The sequence below is a fragment of the Arachis hypogaea genome, chromosome 3 (genome assembly GCF_003086295.3).
Source record: "Arachis hypogaea cultivar Tifrunner chromosome 3, arahy.Tifrunner.gnm2.J5K5, whole genome shotgun sequence".
NCBI classification, from domain to species: Eukaryota; Viridiplantae; Streptophyta; class Magnoliopsida; order Fabales; family Fabaceae; genus Arachis; species Arachis hypogaea.
In genome coordinates, this window is record NC_092038.1 from 1,274,396 (window position 1) to 1,294,550 (window position 20,155).

General features: G+C 24.8%; 1 long non-coding RNA gene across 2 annotated transcripts; it reads left to right on the plus strand.

Annotated features, from left to right (window-relative positions):
* Window positions 1-13,947: 13,947 nt before the first annotated feature.
* On the plus strand, window positions 13,948-19,088 carry LOC112785683 (uncharacterized). 2 transcript variants are annotated; one of them, XR_011876324.1, is made up of 4 exons: window positions 13,948-15,575; window positions 15,791-15,843; window positions 16,645-16,740; window positions 18,735-19,088. It is a non-coding gene; the product is annotated as an uncharacterized lncRNA (long non-coding RNA). The 2 variants fall into 2 exon arrangements; XR_003194236.2 differs by lacking the exon at window positions 15,791-15,843.
* Window positions 19,089-20,155: the final 1,067 nt, after the last annotated feature.

A 20,155-nucleotide genomic window follows, 5' to 3' on the forward strand; every position in this document is an offset into this window, starting at 1 on the left:
AATAACTTTAATGGTATAAGATGACATCTAATGGTATAGAATTACTTATTTTTCTTTTAATAGTTAAGTACTAGTCAAATTTCAATAAAAATACTTACGCCTAGACTTTTTCTATAGTAATAGTTAATTTAATAAGTAATTTTTTGTTCATTTTAGAGTTTTAATATATGATGTAATTAGCGTTAACATTTGTCAATTTTTTAAGTTAACATTATTTTGTTCTGGAATCAAAATGCTAAATCATATAAACTCCTAATTTTATATCTTAAATTATAAATTATAAATTTTACAATATTTTTTTAGAGTTCAATATTGATCTCATCACTTTGCTTTGTTTTGCCAATTACTGACAAATTATTGTATCCCAAGTCAAATGCCTTGGCTGCCAAGAGGCAACATCTAATCATCAAGTTGCCAACAATAATATAAGTGAATCAAATATATATATAAAAAAACTCAACTTTCAATAATTTGAACAAGTGATAAAGTCAAATATTTTTTTTTTAAATTAAAAATAGGAAGATTCGAATTTTAACCTCTTAAATGAGTATAAAAGACTATATTATTTAAGATATAATTCATTATTTGAGATATAATTCATTAGTGATAAAGTTAAAATGTTGTCACACTTAGATAAACAGCACTGTCTGAATAAACTACACTTTCAATGTTATCTTCAAACTCATAACTTGTAATATTTCAATATTTTTAAACATAATTAATTATATTTATCTATTTAGTAGTTAAAGTTATATTTAAGAAAATCTGTTAAGATGATAAATCATTTCGCTTATTTGTGCCGTACAAGTACTACTTAGCTTATATATATCCTTATCCAAAGGGAAAAAAAAAAAAGCAAACTATCTGAAACAAATCAATAATCTAAAGTCAAAACTAATGATGAACCTCATGTTAGAGATATAAGTATATAATTATTGATATGATTTTTTTTATTAATTTAAATTTTACAAAAATTTATGATATGATGTCAGAAAATTTTGTATTAGTTTAAATTAAAAAAAATCGGTTTATATTTTTGAGAAAAATAATTTTATAACAACTACTAAATCATGGACTTTTATACTTAGTTTAAAGAGAAAGAGGAGTGTTAGGGGCCAATAACTTTTGTGATTTATAATCATTAAATAACTATCAATAATATTTTTAATGGTGTGAGATTATTCATTTTTCTTTTACTAGTTATATGTTGACCAAATTTTAATAAAGTTGCTAGTTCTATAGACTTTTTCAAAATGAAAAATTAGTATTAATCAAAGTAATATCAACATCTGATGACCACCTAAACCATACCCTTTCATGAGCTCCTAGAGTTGCTGAATTATTGTTAAACGTAATCTTCCGTACCACTTGTCATAGTTAATAAAACTAATGAGCTTTGCTGTAATAGTACAACTATATAATATATTGATATTTATACTCACAAAATATACAAATAATTTATTTTTTGTATACCCTCAGCAGTATACCAATAAAAAGATTGGATGAAAATTGAATATCATACCAACTAAAATATTTAATGATATAAATTAATTACATTTAAATCAATATTCGATTATCTAGCTAATTATTCCATATTGATAAATTTATAAATTAATAGAAACATTGTTTTCTTATCATTAATTCAAAAAAATTATAAATATATAATTAATTAATAATATAGATTTGTCATTATTTATAATAAAAGTGTATTAAAATTAACCTCTTTTTACAAGGTCAGCATGCTGCTTAGCTTGTTCATTTCGTCATCATATTCATATATATATATATAAGAGCACTGATACATATTTTAATACGAACTTGTATCCATCAATATTATTATTTATTAGTCTTTGAAACATAATGGACAACAATAATGTTGTTGGAAGATGTACATACATGTACTCTTTCTCGTTAAGACTTATATTATCAGATATAGAATAAATTAAATACAAATAAGAATTAGTATATATATTAATAAGAGGGATCTTGAGTAAAAAAGCTATTTTACATAACACGATAATATATTTACTTATTGGTATAAAATAAAATAATTACATACATTTTTAATGATACTTTATTAAAAATATTTTATGTAGTTTTTTAAATATGTATATTTGTTTTTTTAATTAAGTGTGAGACATCCTTAAGTCATACATAAACTATTTTCTTGTGGCGTTGTTTCATAAGTTGCAATGGTTCTTCTTTTGGTCAAGATTCTCAAGGTTCTTCTTTTTTTTATTCTCAGGGTTCTAAACAAAATAGCGATATGCATTTTCTCTTTATGGGCTTAGGCCCGTTTCAATAAAAATACTATAAGAAAAAAATTTATGACCCAAAAAACGCCTAAAACTAGTCTTATACTCTTAGCCTTAGCGGGGAGGGGGGATTATTATTTTCATGATTCTTTTTTCCAAATAATTGTATATGCATACACTACAATAATATAGATTATTTTTTAGGGTTATAATATGTAAAAGAAAATTAAAATTTGTCAAAAAAATAAATTTTGACACTATTTTAACTATGAAAATATGTTAATAAAAGTTTTGTCAAAAATAGTATTTTTAACATATAAGCGATTGTGAAAAAATTTTAAATCTTATTTTGATAAATATTGGCTGTCAAAAATAATTTGTTAGAAAATTTTGAGAACATATTTTCTGTGATACTTATTAATTGTCAAAAATACTATTTATTTTGACACTTATTGACTATAAAATATTCTCAACAAAAAATTTTAACAAAAAATGATATGTGATCTTGAAACTAAAGAATAAATTGAGATTTTGAAGATAAAGAATGAGTAGTATAATCCTAAACTGAGGGCAGTGTGATGTCAAAATTAACAGAGCCCAAAGAAGAAAAAAAATAGTAGAGTAAATTGAAAACAAATGAGTGTCAAAATTGAGGAATAATTTTTTACGGTCAAATTTTTCGTTAAGAAAATATAGAAAATTTGACATTTGTGATATTTATCAAAAATATATATTAATTTTGACATTTAATTATGGTGTTAAAAAATAAAGTGTCAAAATAATTCTATTTTCTTGTAGTGATATGCACATACATTGCAGTTATAATTTGCATAAAACAAAACATAAGTATCATGTTTATCCTTGTTCAAAGTGAATAATGTTTACTTTCTTAGTTATTTATATACATTTGTATTAACCAATTCGGTGGATCAAATGGCCATATAGTTTACTCGTCCGCTTAAGTAAATGTCGATAATTTGAATTGACAGATAGTAGATTAATCTTTAACTTGTCAAGTTGGAGATATCATAAAAAAAAAAGAATTTAGCTAACATATGTCCTTATTAATAAAAAATTTTAAATATTTTTATTTAATGATCAGAAAATAAATACATTAAAAATTGAATTTTTTTATATTTTTAATAATTTTTTTTTATTTTATAATCTTTAAGATATTTTCTTATTAGGGCACAATGATAAATAAACCCAAAAAAATATACATTTGATTACCCGACCAAATAATCTTTGATTTGACATAGAGTTTGATGCTAAGTTAAATCACCAACTATATGACCATGAAATCCATGACATGAATGACGGTATAGTCTACACTAATAATATATAATAGACCCACGTACCTAACTAGCTACTCTACACACAAAATCTCGTTCAGATGCAATTATAAAACTAAGGGATAAGAAATGTTTGATTAGAGTAGTCTTCCTTATTTTTAGGAAATAACTGTTACTTAGAAATATCACAACAGTAGTAAATGAATTAAGGGACAATGATGATAGATACTCATCAGCAAAATGTCGCCAATAGACTCCATAAATTTAGCATTCAACCATATTATGGATTTGAATTGGTAGAAGTAGAGTTGAAAGAATTGAAGTAAGAATAGTGGAAGAAGGGAAACTGGGGCAGGCCCAATAGTACTTACTTGATTGAATAGAATGCAACAATGCAATGAGTTAGGGTGGGTGTGTGTCTCTATCATTATTATCATGCAATATTCAACCTCGCTCGTTCCCACAACCTCTTACTATGTAATCATCATACCATTCTAAAAGCCTCCAATATTATTATTAATTATTTTTTATTAGGGACCAGGGACCACCATCCACTCCCATCAATCTTTGCTTTTTCTTCCTATTAATTATACATATTGCTTGCCTCTATTATTTATGTATTTCATTTTTTGTTTTATACATTGAATGAATCATTACACATTATACATATATAATTTACATTTTGGTAGCATATATAACTATACATATATAATTTATCCACTCCCATCGATCTGTAATTAGAATGTTTTCTTTGTATTGTTTTATGTGTAATTTCTGACTCTATTGAAAATGTTCTTTTTATAGTAGTTTCTGTTTAGTTTTTTTTTTTAATATTTGTCCCGTTGTCTATAAAAAATATTAAGTTTTTATTATTATAAAATTTTTTTTGAAGATTTAAAATGGAAGGTTTACGATTTGAATTTTAAAATTTAAGATAAAAATATCATTTTAAAAATTTCTCTAATATTAGTTTGAAATACGTTGACTTTCTAATTGAATTAAAAAATTATTTACATGTGAGTTATGATGAATCTTATCTAAATTATTAATTTGAGATTATTTTAAAAAAATTGAAATTAATTATGAATAAATACATAGCACAATATAAATTATCTTATTATAAATCAAAATTAATTTAAATTAAATTTATAAATATTAATGTTACGATGGGTAACCGGAGATTAATGGTCTGAATTTTTGTTAGGTTGGCCCAATCGTCTGAGGAGGAAAGCCTTTGAATGGGTTCACACCTTTGGAGCCTCCCTCCGACTTGTGAGTGTGAGTGAAATGGGGTGATACCTGCAAAGACACTCCGATGCCTAAGTCAGCAAGGGTGTGAATGAGCAGGTCTAGAGAGTATTAGGATTTAGAGATACCTGAGGAGTGTCACTGTATTTATTGTGGTGAACCAATAACCACCGTTGAAGTAGTTCCACCTTTTAAGGTGGATAACCGTCCCTTTATCTTAAGGAAATTTAGATATAGCTCTTGAAAGTGGTTTGAGAGATTTTAGGAGCAGTTATTTTAGTATTATCTGCCAACTAATCCTTGTTTCCGACTTCCTTAAAACAAATCGTGGCAAGAATCGACTTCTCAGGAGAAGATTGGCGTAATATGAAGCTCATCTTTATGGATTGGGTCTTTCGTTTGAACCTGAACACTAACGTTGGGTTAGGGTATAAACAATTAAGTCGATCAAAACATACATAATTCCCTTACTTATGATCCAAAGGGCAAACCGTAAAGCTATAATGAGAGAAGAAATGTGAAGATTTCTTCTTTTATTTATGATATGATTTAAAAATAAATAATATAATGGAGTGTAAGCCAGGTCAGATTGTACGGACTGGTCCATGGTGCTCTTTTCAGGTCGACAGGTAGGACTGAGTGAGTAAGTAAGATGAGAAGATGGAATCTGTCACCCCATTATTTTCCTTCTTTTCTTCTTCATTTACTTCCCCATACCTTTCCTTCTTCTCTTCTTCAAATAATAATCATAATAATAGGTTTTTACATACATAATTCTTGTTATTATTATTGGGATTGCCTAATAAATTTTGTTATAATAATAAAAAGGGTAAAGTATATTTTTTGTGTTAAAGTTTGGCAAAAATTTTAAAAATATCTCTAAATTTTATTTTGTTTCAATCTTATCTCAGAAGTTTTTGATTTGCATGAAATATATTTTCGACGGCTAAATTTTTAAAAAATTTAAGATCAATCTAACAATAATAAATGAAAATTATACTTGATTTGCTTGTGTTGAAGGATTGTTCTTATGAAATTTTTGTTGAATCGATATTAAATTTTTTGAAAAGTTTTTTCAGGGGTATATTTAATACAAATCAAAAAATTTTTAGACAAAATTAAAACAAAATAAAACTTAAGAGTATTTTTAATATTTTTAACAAACTTTAAGGACAAAAAATATACTTTACTCTAATAAAAAACTGCTATCATAAAAATTAAGAGGGTGGTTAGAGGTTATATAATTTATATTATGATACTTATCCTTTATGGCAGTGTAATCTTCTATCTATATACTCTTGATTTGAAGACTATAGTATTATTCAAAAAAGTAATTGCTCTTTTGTATACTAAATTTAATTTAAAAAATATTGTCAATTAGCAAAATCAGTTAACTTTTGTGCTCAATATAATATCTTCATCTTCATATATACAGTACACATAAATGTTTAGAATTTCTATAATAATAAATTCTAAAAAATGAATTAATAAATACTTATATAAGGTCAAGTTAATTAAGTTATAGACATACATCATAAAAAATCTATTGACAAAACTTACCAATTTTACATCATCATCTTTATTTTCTCTTCATATTTTTAGTTTTTTATCCTGATTATAATTTTGACATCTGAATTTTATCACTAAAAAATTGAACAATAAACAAACTCGATAATATATATTTTTTTCGATCCTGATAATATGTATGTGAATCTAAATTTTATTTAAAATATATATTTTTTCCAATCTTAATATCACGTGAATCTGAATTTCATTTAAAAATATGTCATTAACTAATAAATTATTATATACATAAAGTTAGATTCAACCTGCTGACACTTATTTAAGTAAAAAAGAATGAGTTAACCACTCGATGAACTTAAATCGATTTAAATCCAAAACTACTAATAATTAAAATTTTTAAGGTATTTACTACCTTCACCAATATAATTTATATGTTGGAGTACTCTCTTTAGCTAGTCTATGCTAATCTTAACTCTTATTCTTTTTAGTTTTGATAATCAGATGAGATTCTACTTTTCAAGTTGACAAAATCATGGTACAAAATAAAATAGGTTAAAAACTTAATTAATTAATTGGCCATGCAAGAGAATAAATCAAACAATGTTGATAATAATAATTATTATTAGTAGTAGTAGTTAGGAAGGGCATGATATATAGTTGTGAATGGTTGATGTCAGAATCAAATGTCACAATCGTTGCTCCCACACAATCCAGCCAATAGCTGAACCAAACAGGAAGTTTTCCAGCTATATATAGGATTTTACAGCATGTAATGTTTTTGCAATAATTGTCATATATATACCACCAACTTTGCTACCTTTCATTCATTCAAATTATTTCATACTTATTTTCTTCTCATCATTTTTATAGTTAGTACTTGTTTAAGTATATATAGTTATTATCATTAGTTACAAATCAGTACCAAATACAATGAATTCACCTATCTACCGCCATTGTTCATATCCTCAATAATTATCATTTTTAGTCGCTAATGATTTTTTTTCTCCTTTTCCTTATTGATTGTTATGAGAAATAAAAGTGAATAAAACAATCTTAATTATTAAGCATGCCAAATTTTGCCTAACTTTCCTTCTTCATTCAAGCCACTAGCATTTCAAGCATCCCACATGATCAGAAACCTATAAGATCTGATGTATGTCAAAATAATAATAATAATTTGATTAAAAAAAACCTACATACACCATGTACTAACGTGCAAAATGTGTTAATATATAAACCAATTCAAGTATATATATATATATATATATATATATATATATATATATATATATATATATATATATATATATATATATATATATATATACCCGAATATTTTTTCGCTAACAAAATGCATCCAAATTTATTATCAATAAAAATGTTCTCAACTAAATTTAAAATGTGACAAAAATATCTATAAAATTAAAAATATCATTTTTTTTTGTAAATGGAAAACGATTTGTGTATTTGACCAACTGTTTATACATTATTTGATCCAAATTTTATAAGAATATTTATATAACTATTTAAAAAATAAACAAAAAATAGAATAAAAAATTGATCTTTAGATTTTTTTTTTAAAATATTATTAGTTGTTGACAAAAAATCACAAAAGATATATATACTTAGTAAAAAATATCAAATTTTAATTATGAAAATATTTTATTTTTTAATTATACTTGAAAAAACAGCATTAAAATCTAATTTCTAAAATATTTTTTAAGAATACATATATATTGATGAATATTTTTATCATATTTTTAAATTAAATAAAAATATTTTTGTAAATAATAAAATTCTCAAATATATTTGTATCAACAACAAAATTATTTGAATGTTTTTTTTTTTTAAGTTTATCTATCTATCTATTGTTATTGAGTGACATTTTAGCAATATTGTTTAATTAATTAATAAAAAAGAAGAAGCGGCAATTGTTGGTTACATGAGGTAAAGACAAAAGAGTGAGGGTTGTGAATGTCCTTGGATGCTTATATATATGCATGAAATTGAAAACTACTCATTATTATTGTATAAGATAAAAACCAGGTACTTTCTCATTTGTACAACTGTTAACCAAAGTTAGATAAATCATTAGTTGGCATATTATTATTTGTGTGATGATATGACCTTCAATGATATGCACATGCACATACACTTTTAATTTGAAGAGTATGGGAGAGGAGGACATCAACGGTATTTAGATCAACAACTAACCCCCAAGTAGTCAAAATCTACTTTAATTTCTATCCCCAAATAAAGTTGCATTATTTGCATTATTTTTCGCCACCTACCCATTTTTTTAAGTTATACAAAGACTAAACGTCCCTGGTTATTATCTGCACTAGAATGTCAATGAGGCGGGACGGGACGGAGAGTAAGAGAGGCATTCTCTATTCTCGCCCTAAAATTAATCTCTGTATTCGTCTCGTTTTTTATTATGAGAAAATAATTGTTTTTATTTTCGTTTCTTGTATTTTTTATATTTTCTGTGAGATCCCATTTTTTATTTTTCTATGTTTAATATTTATATAAAAATTATAATAAAAAATATAAAAAAATTAAAAAATAAACTATAAAATATTATTACAAACAGACAAATATCTTATCCAAAATTATAAGTCTAGAAATATAACATAGAAAATAATAGTTCATAAAATAAAATCTTAAACAATAGAGTTAGGATTTTTCAATGAGTGAAATTACTAAAAAAATCTTTATATTAAAAATAAAGTAAGGGTTATTAAATAAGTTCAAGAATTCAGAGAATTATCAAGAATGGGGCGGAAATCTTCGCGTCTGTCTCAGAAGAATTTCGCTCCCCATTCTCATCCCCAAGAAAAAAATTCTCCACTATTAAAACCCCATTCAAAACGGTTCCAGCAGAAATTTTCACTTTCTAAAAATTTTTGACACCTCTAATCTGCACGTAAAGTTAGCTTTTAAAGTGATACGACTCAATTTAAAGTTGCAATAATAATCTTAAAATTATATCATACATACACTTGGCCAACTTAAATAGTAATCGTCGTACGATATCATTTTTTTTAAAGCTTAAATTAACAAAAAAAATAAATAAATAATTATATTTTTAATATATTTTTTTAAAATAAGAGCATCTTTTATATTTGTTTAATTTTTATATAGGCGATTTTTTTTTTCTTGTCTTGTATTAATTTTTATTTTGATTGAATAAAGATTAAATTTTAAATTTTTTAGACTAAAAATTTTTAAGTTAATAAAAAAATACATAAATAATTATATATCTAACAACAATAATAATATGATATTAAAATTAAATATTGCATGATGATTATATAAATAAGTTCAATAATATTGCATTAACGTGATGATTATATAAAACTAAGCATGATGAGTCGTCATTCACACATTAGCTGTTAATTGTGATAACTTAAATCATGGAGTTGTATAGAGCGAGAGGTTAATGATAATGTTAGAATATAATTAAGATTAATTAGAATCGATTACTATTATTTAGTATATTTGAATATTTATTATAAGAAATTATATTTTTATTATTATAATTTTTTTAGTACCTATAAATATATTTTTATATTGTATTATTTTAGACAATTTGAATAGATAATTTAAATATACTTAATAATACACATATTTTTTCTTTTAGTTTAATCTCTTATTTCTAACAGATAAATTGAGCAACACATGCAAAGTTTAGATAGCACCTGCAAAGTACTTACACGCTCTCTAATTTGTCTTTGATCCCTCGTGATTATTAAATAAATTTAACTTTATAGATATAGTCATAAAGCACATGCAAAGCAGATTCAAACTTAGGATGCCATGGATTATGCTTTCCACTTTCCACACAATAAATATAATTCTTCTAGGTGTCACATGCATTGAGAGTTTTAATTTGAGTAGTTAATACTGGTGTTAATCACTTAACAAATAATTAATGAAGCAACAAATGAGAGTGTGGCATATGGTTATGTCTGTCACATATATAACATATCATTGTCAATTTGTCTTGGAATGAATTTTTGGCGTGGCTCTAATTCATAAGATTGTGTTATTCATGATGACGTAAACTTCGATGGAGATTTATTAATAACACAGGAATGGAATCATTACTCACTACATAGTAATACCTTAATTAGGTGAAACAAAGGAAGAGAAGATGGATCTAATTGAAGATTCTTATATATACTAGTAATGAATTATTATTGCATGTTTATTAGGGCATTTTTATAAAAACTATTTAACTAAGTCTTCTTTTATGTAGTATCTAACTTTAATGCAGTATATTTTTGCTTATTAATTTATAGAGTGAATATGTCATTCGACTCCTAACAATTATTTTAAAAGATAACAAAATTTTTTTAAAAAATACTTAATTTAGTATCTGATTTTTTTGACTGATTAATTAATTTCTGTACAAAAGAAAATTAACTTTTTTTTTATACAAAAATTAACTAGTCTCATAAAAATAAAATTAAAAAACCAAATTATATATATATATAATATATATATATATATATATATATATATATATATTTGTTAAAGACCTCGTCTTTTGAGATAATTGTCGTTTAGAGTTTTTTTCCTAATTTTCTAATATAGTATCTATGAGTAGATATATTCATATCATTAATTATAACCCAAAAAAGGAAAGTGATTTTATAGGTTCTATGGCTTTATTTTATATTATATTATATATGCACAAACAAATTAAAGTGATGAAACCTATTTGAGAAATATATAATTTGATATTTGTAGCAAGGACTAACGAACGCAATCATTTAAAAGATTGGATGATGCTATAAATGTACTTGCATTGGGTAGTTAAGATAGAAAATATTTAGTACAAAACAATCTAATCTAATAGAATTGGTATTGCTATTAATAATTATTATTTAAAGAAGGAGCATATCATTAGCTTCATTTCACATTCACATGCTCAACACACAACTCCCTAGCAGCCCCACATGCACAATCCGCGCTGCAAATTAAAGTTTTCGATTCAATTTTTCGAACAGACGTATAGTTGATAATTAGAATCATTAGATAATTTAACTAAATTTTTATTTAATAATTTTTAATTATTAATTTTATATAAAATTGACTATACCTGAATTTTTATTTAATTTATCATAATAAACTTACACTGAATAACTAATTTCCACTAATGTAATGATTAATTTATTAATTTTTAAATAAATAATAAAAATTTAAATCTTATTTTTTGTATTCAGTGATTTATTGAATAAATTAATGTCATTACAACATTTGCTAAGAATTCTGCTGCTAAGGTTTTACACTTTCAACTGGATTTAAGATATTTTCGATCTAAAACACATTTTACGGGAGGTATAATTGGATCATAGGATATTCGAACAAAATTAAATTCTGTTAAATTTTGAAATTAAAAAAAATTAAGTATATATTCTTTACGTAACTAATAAAATACACTATATATAGGATAATAGAGGTGTTTATAAATGAGATTCGATTTATGTATCTGTGATCTTTATCCGAATTCGATTTGAAAATTACGGATATCTCTGCACACTAATAATATTGAATTGCAGATTTTATATAAGTATCTGCATATCCGATCCGCATATATCTACGGATTCACAATAAATAAATGAATAAATATTTTTTTTATATTTTATTTTAACTAATAATTATCATATATGTTGTATTATTTTATTTTTATTAATTAAGAAAAATATGTTTAATATTATTTCAAAAGTAAACCTGTTTAAAAAATAGAAAAAAATTTTATTAATATTTTTTTAATAAAAATAAACTTTAAAAAATATTTTTATGTTTTGCGAATATATCAAATCTGTAAATATGTAGATCGAATCCAAATTTAAAAATTACAAATATTAAACTTGATCCTATCTGATCTGGTCTGCATTCTCCTTTATAAGATAAAACATCGATATTTTAATCCTACCGTACCCTAATTAAGTAAAATACACCATATAAAAAGTATATCATATTTTCTACTTCTAATACTTCTTAAATAATAACTAGCTTAATCGTTAGAGTCTTTAATTTACAGGCATCATCACCTCATATCCGATTTGAAAATTACGACTAATTAATTTTTATTTTTCAACCTCGATTGATATTACAGAATAAATAATAAGCTTTATTTTCGTTATTTAAAGAAAAGGAACAAATTATTAAGAGTGGTAGAAAACCCTTCCTTCATATTTAAAACAAAGGAACGTGTAAATGGGTGAAATTCATTTACAATTAAGATTAACATACTTGATCATCACAAAGGTGCATGAGTGCATCTAAAAAAAGTTACAAAATTATATTAAAAGAATGTAATTATTTATCTTTTTTTTTTTAAAAAATTATACATTACAGATTTTATTTTTTTAACTCAGTGAGGGGTTTTCCCCACACACTGCGCCTTTGAAAATGATGTAATTGAGAATCTCCTCAGTTAAGGAACGTGGACCTATACTATTTGGCGATTTCTTAAAAAATAAAATAAAATAAAATAAATATTTAATTGAAATAATTATAATGATTGTGACATTGTTGCGTCATCACTCCACTGTTGAACTTTCTTCCTTTCAATTACGAAAATGATATTTATACATATCCATAATTTTTTAATGTCTCATATTTTTGTATTGTCTTTCTCACTTCTTTTAAAAACTTTTTCTTTCTCTTTTTTCCTCTCTTATTTGGTATCCTCCACTATGTTAGATTGATTATTAAATGATTGGTAATAAGTTCTCTTTTCTTTTGTTAGTAATCTTATGTTTAAATTTTGAAAATAACAAAATCTCATAAAAAGCTAGCCACAATCTTTAATTCAAGTAAATTTATATTAGTTAAATTTCTAAAATAATAAAATTTAGACACTATCGATTTTATCAAAAAGCCAATTTCTTCGGCTAACAAAATATAGATAAACAAATATTTAAGAACAAAAGAAAAAAAATTGAAAAAGGGAAATATTAGCTTTTGAACCAAATTATTTCTTTCTCTTAAAATTTTCAATGTTGGCCAATAATAATAGTGGCAAATTGAGTATATTATGTGTACACTAAAGATCAGCGACCTATATATAATTATATGCATTATTTAATTTATTTAAATGTATATTGAATAAAGTATTATTTGATCTTTATTAATACTATTAAAGTTAAATTTTAATTTAGTCTCTAACATTTCAAATATTTAGTTTCAATTTTAAAATATTTTAAATAAATTTAATATTTTTTCTACGATTAAATTTGATTCGAATAATTAATAGAAAAGTTTTTACACTATTTATTATTATTAGTTGATGAATCGATATTACTTCCATACTAAAATTAAATATTATATTAATTCTTAAATATATAAATTTATAATGTTAAATTTAAATTGAGATAAAATGTTTGAAACATTATTAATAAATAGCAAAATAATACTTTAGCAAATATATATTTTGTATTTTAATATATTTTATATAAATAATGAATTTATTAACTAATATTTTGTGTAGGTATAATATGGTTGGAATATTTATATAGCTAGGGTTTTAAATGGAGAAAGAATTATATACAGCTAAGTTGAACCAATGAGAATAAAGAAAAAGAAATAATAATGGATGTACCAATAATAGTGAGAATCTTGATGATGCTGCATCGGCAATAAACGCCTTCAATTCAATTCTTCATTCAAAATGCTGTTCCTATTTACTCTCTCTGTTAGTTCAATAGTAAGTTACTGTTTTAACCCCAACAACCAGATCAGATATATATATATATATATAATTGTCTCCATTATTATTATTATTATATATATAAAAAAAAGAGATAGAGAGAGAGAGAGATCTAATCTGCAGAAGAATTGAGTTTCAGCAACTGGTGAAGGTGATGACCCCCTTTTTTTCCTCCACTTTCATTCACTTTCTGTTGTTGTCAGGTGTTTTTTTTTTAATTTCGTTTTAGTTTTCTAGTATTATATACACATTTCTTTATTTTATTTAATTAATTGCCACATTCACAATGGATATATAATTATATATGGGTATGGTCTTGCAATATTTTATTAGAAATTCAACAATACTACAAATATGTGTATATATAATTGAATTGAATTGGATTGGACAGATTAGTACAAAATGTCTAATATTATGTTTTTCTTTAATTCTGTGTTTTAATTTATTTAGGATGATAAGTATATAATATTAGAATATATAGGGACATTAATAAATTAGGTGTTGTTGCAATTTGCAGACAGTCCTAGGTTGTCAAAATAGGGTTATTTGGGAGGGGAAGGGGGATGTGGTTGTTAGGTCTTCTTTATGTGCTGACTTCACAGATCTATGAATGTTCCTTTTCAACACAAATTTCAGGGATTCATAAATTGCATACCATGGCGTCTTTTAACTTTCTAAATATAGATTATCATGCATTATATAAAAATATATATATATATATATATATATATCCCATTCTACAAATCTAGAGAGAGAAATTAAAGGAGCATATGGATTTTAGTTTATTAGGGTACTCATCATTTGGTGATGTTGTTTGTTCATATATAATTTTCACTTATATCTATATCTATATATATATGTAGTAATACTACTAAATTTTATAATTATCTTATATGATTTTATTTTATTTTATTTTTTCACCTGAAATTTCACTGCTAATTTCTAAGAGTTCATGAAGAAATTAAAGCTTTGTGATTGTGAATGTGAATGGATAATTCCAATAGTCATCATAAGTCACAAGCAGTTCTGTACTTGTTATTGCAATATTATTCTATTTACAATAATGTTTTAGTATAACAAGTTATACATTTAATTATGATTAATAATTCTTATTCTTTTGGTAGTGAGCTTAGTATTACATGACTTCAGTTAACCAAGACTATTAGAGTGATGACAAAATTCTTTCTTCTAAATTTTAACTTAGTTAATTACCTTTAACTAAAACTTAAAAATCTAATATATATTTACATGCTTGTTGATTATATTGCTTAGTATAACATATGTACAAATTAATAATTTAATAGCATACATATAGTGTTAAGTACTGTACATGTACTATATATTAATGTTTGTATATGTGGATTATTGCGAGGGTTTGCATATGATGTAGCAATGAAATTAAGCAAAAATCATTGAAAATTGAAGCTGGGTTGGCTTGGGAACTTGGATTATGCAAAATCAATGACACTATGTGATGAGTTCCATGATCAAGGGGATTTGGCAGTAGTAACTTACTATATTTTATATGATAAGGTAAATTATGATTTTTGTCATTAATATTTGTAATCTTTACTTTTATTCATAATATTTTTTATTTGTGTCAAAATTATTTTTAAACATTAATTCTATCTAAAACGTTTAGGCCAAAATAAAAAATGTTCAAGAATATAGTTTTGATGAACAAAATTAAATAAATTAAAATGTTAAAAATAAAATGAAATTAAATTTTAAGAATATTTTTAAAACAGTATGTTGATGATGGACTAATCTGAGAGGTTGGAGGCTCAAAAATTACCAGCAGGTAATAGTGTATGTCTTAATTGTAATAATAATATTATTATTAGAGATAAATAAAAGAAAATGTTGGATGATGATTATTGATGATAGTGATGATTCATGATGGTATGCATGGAAATCTGTGTGCACCCATCACTGTCCAACACTTGGTTGGTTTCACTCATATTCTTGCAAATGCTGCTTCCCGTTACACTCTTCTTCTGATCTCATCCTGTGTGTACCCAGATTCAGAACCAAATATAACCCTTTTGGCCCACTCTTCTTTATTATCATCATTATTATTTCACACCCACTTCATCCCTACCATCTTTTTTCCCCCTTATATAACTCTTACAAACTTCATCACTTTGGATATAATATAAATGCAATTTCTTCTCTTACTTTTACTTATTTATTCTTAGTCAATAACTTGCCCTTTTAATTGCATTATTTTCTTTAATATCATTACAATCCTATAACTTACAAATAATCAATTAAGCTTAATTAGTTTTTATCCTAAATGTTATTAGGTGGAAATAAATGATCATCATAACACATTGATTGGGTAATAATGTATCTCAAATGATGATGAAATTTCTAACCTCTAATCTTTTATCTTTGAGTGTAGGTATTAGTATACAGTGGAAACTTAGGTGCAGTCGACTTTACGTGAAGTTAATAACTGAGAGCCGTTAAATAATTTTACTAATTTGACTAAATTTTTATCGAACGGTTATCAGCTATTAACTTCACGTGAAGTCGACTGCACCTGAGTTTTTACCTTGTTATATATTATATTGATTGATCTATTGAATGAAAATGACAGAGGTAGATACATGCTTCATGTTGGGGAGTAACCAACTAAGTCTTAAAGATATAATCTCTTCTAATTTCAGGAGGCCAGTTTCTATCACCAAACCTTGTGAGTGCTCATAGTCATTGATTACATATTATATACACTACTATAATTAGTATGAGTTTTCCTCTTTGAAATTCAAGATTTATTTAATTACATACTTAATAAAAGAAAGTCTATTAAGGAAATTTATTATGCAATAGTAATTATTTTAATTTATATATACATATATATTATTAAGAAGAAAAGACAGTGATAGGAAGACATACTCATTAATATATTTTAAATTATTCTAAGATTGATGTTTTTTAAACCAAAGGACTTGAATGAGCCTGTCTTGCTTCTAAGTTTATTAGTGTGTATATTTATAGACTTATTATGCAATAAAATTTAGATAGAAGGATGGGGTGTAAGAAGTAAGAACCATTCATCATAGGAAAACAATATAAAAATTATGGGCTTTTTTTACCTTTTAGGTGAAAATGGACATAATCACATGCTACCATATGTACTATACAATATTGGTTCCATCATCCAATGTCTGGTTATTTCTTCTCTTTAGCAAGCAAGAAGAGGATTCCCTTCTCAGTGTGTATGTCTAATCTAAAGTCTAACTAAATCATGAAGAATCCATTGTTTCAAAGTAGTATAGCATCAGATTAACTTTCAAATCAACTTAAATTGATCTAATAGTTAGTTTATTAGTTCTTAATTAAATATTAGCAGTTCGAATCTCATTTTGTTCATGCAGCAATTTATTGACTAATAAATCTTTAAATGAAATTTAAATTCGTAATAAATTAGTCTTTAATCTATCAGATTAGAAGATATTGTGAAAAAATAGTATAGCATCAAATTAATACAAAAATACACTATACATTAATCATCATTGATGATATTTTGACTAAAATTTAATTTTATGTATATGATTCCATCATTCCGTACAGAAACTGTTGTGATGAGATTCCCACATGTCATGTTATGAGGCACTCAGATACACATTTTATGCATGAGAGAAAAGAAAATAGATACTCCTATATAGTACAACACTACACATGCTACCATGTACTATATTTGATGTATGCTAACCACTCCTAGATATGGAAATAGATACTGAATACAATAATACATTTTTGCCAAATTTTGCTTCTTTCAAACTCTTATATATTATGATGAAGGGAATTGATGATCATCACTGAAATTGTGACTGGCTGATTAGATTTAGTATTGAATTTTATGCTATATTATTCTTGTTTTTTTTTCTGAATATATACAACATACATTTTCATTAATCCATTAGTGGTATTTACTTTACAAATTGTAGCTTTCATACTCTATTAAATTAACAGATCTGTGAATTCGAGAGGGAAAACCATTTAAGTGAAAAAGAGGGGTAAAAAAAAGGTCATTATGAAATTAAATGCAACTTTCATTCATATTTTTTATACTAAATATTCTTTTTGAATTTATAGCCCTCCCCGGCTGTGTTAATAGCTTCAGGAACATATGATTTGATATGCAATTTAATCAAGAAATTATTATAATTTTATTTAAAATCACTACTATCAACACACTGTATGTCTAGTATCCTTTGTGTTAAAGAGATTTCTGGATTCATTATTCTGGAACATACGGTAAAGAAAGACTATCGTTTTTCTAAAAGATAATAATAAATAGTAGTAATTTTTTTATTTATTAAATATAACCATTCATGTCTCTCCTTGTCAGTTTAAGATTTTAAAATTAGTGATTTCACTATCACATAATATCAGAATTATTGTTATCAACAGAAGATCAAAACTTCAATTTTTATTATAGAAAAAAGATAAATAAAAAGTAAAATAATTAAAGATGGCTATAAAAATTCATGAAAATTACTTTAGTGCTCTTACATTGAAGTCATGACATACAATTTTTAGAGTTATTTGACTAATTAATGTTACCATAATTTGCCCAAAATAAGATAATTTAAGTGTTAAAATTAAAATCTAAAAGTAGTACTAAACATTGATGATAGTTGACATCCAAATAATGTGTGATTCAATATTTTAAAATTGAAGGAAAAGATCCAACAGATCAATGAGGAAGAAGTCATAGCTGGAAATGATTCAAGACAAAATAAGTATGAGTGGCTGCAATGCAGAAAATAGGGCAGGAATATGAGTAAGATGATGCTGATGGCTGTTAAGCTCATGTGACATGTGGACGCCACATTGGTACTTCTCTGCTGCTTTTGTTTCTACCTTTTTTATCTTTTTTTTTTTAAATTATTTGAACAATAAAAATTAGTTCTCCATTCACATAATCATTTTAGTTTTAATTTTGATTATTGCTTTATGTATGAAAAGCTTTTAAGACTTCAAATTAATCATTATGCTAACTGCTAAGTGATAAATATGAGTTAATAGCTACAATGTTCTTTGAGAAATTAAGCATTTTTTGTCTATTTGGTTTTTGTTTAAATGTCATAAATTAATATATGGACAATGTAATTGTAAATCAGATTCTTAATCTTTTAATCACCAGTTAGATGATAATACATAATATAATTATTTTAAAACATGTAATTATCTAATTACTAAAAAAACTTATTTAATTTCTTATTGTATATGTCTAAAATCAATTTAAAATGTTTTAATTTTTGAAAACTAAACTGTAAATATGTAATTTTACTGGTGAAAATTTAGGTGCAGTCAACTTCACATGAAGTTGATAGTCGAGAGTCATTTAATAAAAATTTAGTCAAATCAGTCAAATCATTTAACGACTTTCAACTATCAACTTCACGTGAAATTCACCGATCTTACTATATAAACTATAGGAAATAATTAAAAAATATAGGGTTATGAGGTCCCCTCGTATGGTACGTTATATGGACCCAAAGTGTGGCATTATATTTGGTGTACATATGGCAGACATGCAACTCAAGGACTGTGTTAGGGTCCCATACCTTAGATCTCCCTGTACACCAATATCCAACCCTTTTCTGTTCCTTCAAATTTATAACATTTTATCCTTTTTAGGCTTGTTAACAGATCGAATTTAAAGAAAAATAATAATCGAATCGATTAAATTTTAATTGGTTCAAATTTTGAGATTCTAAACCGGAACCAATCCAAAATGATGAAATACATGTCGAATAGGTTTGAATAATAAGATTTCGACTGAAAATGAAATTAAAAAAAATCGAAATAATAAAAGAAAAAATAAAAAATTATAAAAAATAATATGTAATAGTATAAAAAATAAAACAGTGATATATTATTAGAATTATAATTAAATAAATATCATAATTAGAAGAGAATAAAATTATATATATACTATTATATATATTTTTAAAATTAATATAAGCCTAATATGATAATTGGGTTGGCTCGGGTTTTTTTAACCCTAGAACCAATAAAGCACAGGTTGGATCAAATCTGATTCGATTGCACCTGATTACTCGTCGGTACAGAACTAATATAATCAAGTTAAGTTG